At 43.1% G+C, this 5,514-nt stretch overlaps 1 long non-coding RNA gene across 1 annotated transcript; it reads right to left on the reverse strand.

The window, feature by feature from the left end:
- Window positions 1–3,949: 3,949 nt before the first annotated feature.
- LOC106807926 lies at window positions 3,950–5,060 on the reverse strand. The gene is made up of 2 exons (XR_001393723.1): window positions 4,957–5,060; window positions 3,950–4,143 (listed from the first exon to the last, which is right to left on the reverse strand). It is a non-coding gene; the product is annotated as an uncharacterized LOC106807926 (long non-coding RNA).
- Between the last annotated feature and the right edge of the window lie 454 nt (window positions 5,061–5,514).

The raw sequence follows: 5,514 nt of genomic DNA on the forward strand, positions 1-5,514 counted from the left end.
CAGTGAGTTTTTGTGTCTCTTGCGTTTTGTGTCTTGCATCGTTTAGTGTGTTATGAATCGCTTCATGGTTGCCACAAAGTGTGAAGTTTATTTTTTCACAGCTGCTATCTTTCAATGACATAGTCTTTTTCAAGAACAATCTGCGACTAATTTCTGTTTTTATAGCTTTTTTAGAGTGTCATCATATATTATGGATTAAATTCCATATATATAAGTAAAAATAGTGTTTTTAACTACGATGTGCCGAACAGCAGATATAAACCAGCTGCTATAGCCTCGCTTTCTGACTTACCGTACGCTACCAATATGACGTTTTCATATTCGTCAGTTTCAACGTAGATCATATGTTCACCAGTCTCTGTAACAATATGTATAAGCTTGATTGTAAATTATTATTCTACTCGGTAAACTATGCTATTACATTCATATGTTATTTGGCTACTAGTATCACTGAGAAATTTTATTAATTTTAACTTGTCTCAACACTATTGCATTCATTAGATTTTGCTCATCCATGAAACAAGACTGTTCTTTAGTAACATGTATTTGTAGTGAATTTACATGCCAATAAAGATTTAATAATAATAATAAACAATTGCCTGTTCTTTATGCAGACCTTTTATCTGCTGTGTCACAGTGTCAGGCAGTAACATTAACAGTGAATAAAAGTAAATCACATTCCATTACTCCCTCTCGCAGATAGTATCGCCCACGACCAGTCAAGCATGGAAAAAACTTTTGCAGAGGTACAAATGGCCGTTATTTCAGTCGAACTTTTTCACTCGGCGCAGGCACAAAATGTGAATTTACGCCTATAATACACGCGCACGCGTGCGTGTGACATACCGCGTCGTGTGGCGCGTCCGTTAGTGGAATGTGTAATGTTGTTTTGGCGTGGGCTGAAAAAACGCGTATTAAGCCGTATAATCATATTTGTGCTTTGGTAGCTGAAAACAGTAGAGGCTGAAACCGGCCCATTTGCCTGGCTAACTTTTCACCGTGCAACTGATGCCGTCGGCGATACTATCCGCGATGAGGGGGAGGGACAATCACTGAGGGGAAACGGCAGTAAAGAGGGGGAGGAGGAAGAAAGAGGAGAGAAGAGGAGGTAGGGGCGGAGGAATGGCAAGGAATGCAGACAGGAAGATGCCGCAATCCACACGCAATGCGCCAGACAAACGCACTACCGGCACATCAACCAGCCAGGCATGGATGCTCGTATTCTTTAAATATAGGTTACTTCTCTATTCTACCTTTCTCCGCTCACACAGACTCTCCCTATGATGGACATGTGCGATTTTGAATTTAAATTTAATCAGTTTTTAGTTGAAGACTTTTAGAATAGATCGTCAGATAACCAGCATAAGATTCCTTGCTGACTCGGCTTTTTGCTCTGGTTGGGTTATTGTTAGATCAAAAATTTAAACTCTAGGACATTAGCACTAAAAGGATTTGGACCTCTTTCACAGGACTTTCAATGACAAAAAGGACAAAATATTAAGGACTTTTCAAGGACTAAGGGACAAAATCCAAGGACTTTCAAGGCTGTGGGCGCCTGCTGCGTTGGCAACACGAGTAAGCCAATTGACTCGTCGGCAGAAAAATAACAAAATGCCAGCCCGGGCCATGTTTATATTCTAAAGCAGATTGATAATTGTATACATTATCTCTGTTCCATACATCAGAAACGTTTCAATTTAATGAATCCAAACAGTGTCACAACGTTGTCCATAGTAAGCTTAACTAGCAAAGCAGTGCGGTCGACATTGCACGTAACATATGATATTATTAAAACTAGTAACGAATCTCTCATCTCATAATATCTCAACATGTGTGTATGGTACCAGTCATTTGCATATACTATTATATTACTGAGCCGTGGCACAAATGCGGTGCGCGCCCCTGCCTCTACTGATACTGGCACATACACCTCCATTACGTTGCCTGCTCTTCTGGACCATTCTCACCAACAGATCGCACTAAAAATTAATTCCAAGCACTAAAATTATACCTATTATATATACTATGTACTATACTTATATACTATACTATAACTATTATATATATATAATTATAATAACTGCTATATAAATCTATACTATAATATGTGCTATGTATAGGGTAAGTTCAGTCGACCTGGCCTACTCGATGCACTGACTCATAACAGATCGACTATATAACCACAGCCGTTCGTCCCTGCACGCGGTCGGACAATGCGAGCAGCTACACTAACACGGACTGTGTCTAACGCAACTCGGCCGCCTAACGATACTGCTTAACGACTAAAACATTTCACACTTGCGAGCAGCGGGTGCCGCCTCCGCCACAGGCACTTTGGAGGCGTCTCAATAAAAATAATGCTAAATAAATACGAACTCTTATTTATACCGAAAGTCTTAATGGTTTCTCATACTCTCTTTCGTCTATATTGCGAACAATTCCTGGTAATTCCGTTTAAATGCTCCTCTTGCAACACACATGGGTACACGCGCGCACGCTCCGCACACTGGACACAATAGTATAAATAATATATATTAGATGATTATATGAGTCTATATATAGTATAATATTCGTCAGCGGTGCGTTAAGAGTGCGTTGCGGTGTACGATGTGAGTGTTGCAGAGAAGCATTTGCACGGAAATTTACGGAGGAAATTGTCGAGCAATAAATAGGGGCGAAAAGAGAGTAGAGAAACCATTAAGACTTTGTTAGTAAAATAGATTTCGTATTTATTTAGCATTAATATTTTATTGAAACGCTGCTCCAAGTGCCTGCGACCGATACTCGTGGTACGGACTCGCCCGCCTATAATCACCGGGTGTCCGACCACACTCATTCACAGGCTTTTGATATTTAGACTATTATTTCCCGCGTGTGACTAGCATGAGCGCCGCACGCACGCACGCAACGCACGCACGCACTTTCGCATTCTCACTTCAACAGCGCATGCGCCAGACCTTGCGACTTGACATATCTGTTGTCTAGCTATGTAGGAGTTTATACATGCGTCACAGTATACAGCTGCGATCAGATCCTCGATATGCGAATGCTGTCGAGAGTAACACCCGGTGTGCCTGTGCGTTAACATGTATACATAACACACATATATGTAGCGTAGATATGTATATACTATATATATATATATATATATATTATATAGTATATATATATATTATATATAGTGTGTGTGTATATATATATATACGGCGGTCAGGTCAAAGAAACGACCGCAGTGCAAAACTAATGGTTTGCATCATTCTTCGAAGCCATCATTCGATTCATTCTGGGAGAGTAGTCGAAGGAAGCTAGCAGCCGATAACACATGTTGCTTGCATTGTCGGCAGACCACGGTCTGACGTCAACACAGAACACTGGAACATTACGTCTGGTTTCTTCTAGCACCGCGCCGCTATATATGGTTTACAAAAAGGAAGGACACGTTGCTATTGCGTTTCTACGCACACGCCGCTGTGTTGTCCACGCATGTACACGGCGGTGTGGAATTCCAACGTTGCGCTTGCTTGGGTAAGTCACCCTGCAGAGTGATCTCTTGCCGAGAACATTTGATTTGTTATCGCGAAGCAGGGCAGGACCACCATTTTCTGACGCGCGCGCTCCCCCTCTCTCTTTCTCTCATCCATGCCACCCCCTCTTTCTCTCTCTCTATCTCCCTCACACGCACGCACGCACGCACGCACGCACACACACACACTCTCTCTCTTTCTCTTTCTCTCACTCTCTCTTTTACTTTCACTCTCAATCTCTCCCTTATTTCCTCTCCCTCCCCCTCCCCCTTCTCTCCGTCTTCCCGCCCTGCCCTGCCGCGACGTGACGTCATCAGCCCTTGAAGAGCCAGTGCAGCATGGCCTGGAAGTTTCCTCTCCCTCCCCCTCTCTCTTCCCCCTCCCCATTCTCTCTCTTCCCCCTCCTCTCTCTCTTCCCCCTCCCCCTTCTCTCTCTCCCTCTTCCTGCCCCGCCGAGTCGATCGAGGTGACGTCATCAGCCCTTGAAGAGCCAGTGCAGCACGGCTTGAAAGGCGAGCATGACGACGACGATCCACCAGTCGCGGTGCCAGAGGATGTTGCCCTGCCCACTCTGCTGGTTCGCCATCATGCTGAGCCGATGCTCGAGCATGCGCAGCCTCTGCAAGCAACACAAGCAAAGCCACCGTTACTCTCACACACTAACTTTAACCTTAATTTGTTTTAACGCGAGGTTTTTTCGCTAATTTTCAAGGCTCGATGCTTGATGGCTGAAGGAGACGGGCCGTTACTCTTACGCGCTCGTTCGTTAACTTTTTAAAGCCTGACGGTCGACGGTATAAGGGGATATAGTCAGTTACTCTTGCGCTAACTTTTTAAGGCTCGATGCTTGATGGCTGAAGGAGACGGGCCGTTACTCTTACGCGCTCGTTCGTTAACCAACGGCTTCACATGATGGTCTATACATGATAGTCTGTTACTCTTATGAGCTAACTTTTTAAGGTTCGATGCTTGATGGCTGAAGCGGACGGGCTGTTACTCTTACACGCTCGTTCATTAACTTTTTAAGGCTCGACACTTGATGGCTGAATGGGGATGGCCAGTTTGGTTTTTCGCAGTAAAGTCTGGTTAGTCACCCAGGCCATTCGTCTGCACCGTACTACAACTCCCTGCACTCTCACAACAAGCCAAACAAAAGTATCACATGATGTAGTGAGTTCTTGCCAATCTTGTAGCAGGTGGATAAATAATCACGAAGGCCTAATGGATAATCAGAGACAGGCGTTGGCTTTCTGTCACGTATAATGAAGGACTCTCTCGACCATTGTAATTTTTGTGTTAAACTTGTAAGAAAGGTCACCTAGGTTTTTTAATTGTCCAAAGGAACCGATGGCCTACATAGTTAGATCTTAAAATAGTCGTAACATTTCTCCAAGTTAACACAAAAATTATAACGTTATCATTATACACGTACGTGTGTGTTGTCGGATTGCATAAGAACGAGAGGCTCCAAGGCTCGCTCTAAACGTTCCGTCGTGAGTGGGTCGTCGGCTCGATCCTTGTTAGCCACCTTTCCTCCTTCAGTTAGTAAGAAAAAAGATTCCATATAATTACATAAATTATGATAAAATTACATATTTAAATATATATAAAATACAAATATCCGAAAATATACGAATTTACAGTGTTTAGTTTTTTTTGCGATGTAATTAGTTTTCGTGAGATAAGATCGCTCCTTATGTTATCACGAAACTCAATAGAAACCAATTGCAAGAGTCATCACAACTCTTAGCCAATTCAATGACCGAATCCTCACGAAACGACTTGTTTGCGCGGTGTGATGTCTGCCGATAGACTACTCGCTCATAAAGAATAAAACACTCATGGTGTTCGCCGTGTACATAGCAAGACACACAACTTAGACACAGAACGATGCATCGTCCAGTTGCCGAGAGATAACTTCTGAGCAATTAAGATACGGAGGGATGCATTGTCCAGTTGCCGAGAGATAACTTCTGAGCAATTAAGATAC

Source organism: Priapulus caudatus, unplaced genomic scaffold, assembly GCF_000485595.1.
Source record: "Priapulus caudatus unplaced genomic scaffold, Priapulus_caudatus-5.0.1 Scaffold243, whole genome shotgun sequence".
Lineage (NCBI taxonomy): Eukaryota > Metazoa > Priapulida > Priapulimorpha > Priapulimorphida > Priapulidae > Priapulus > Priapulus caudatus.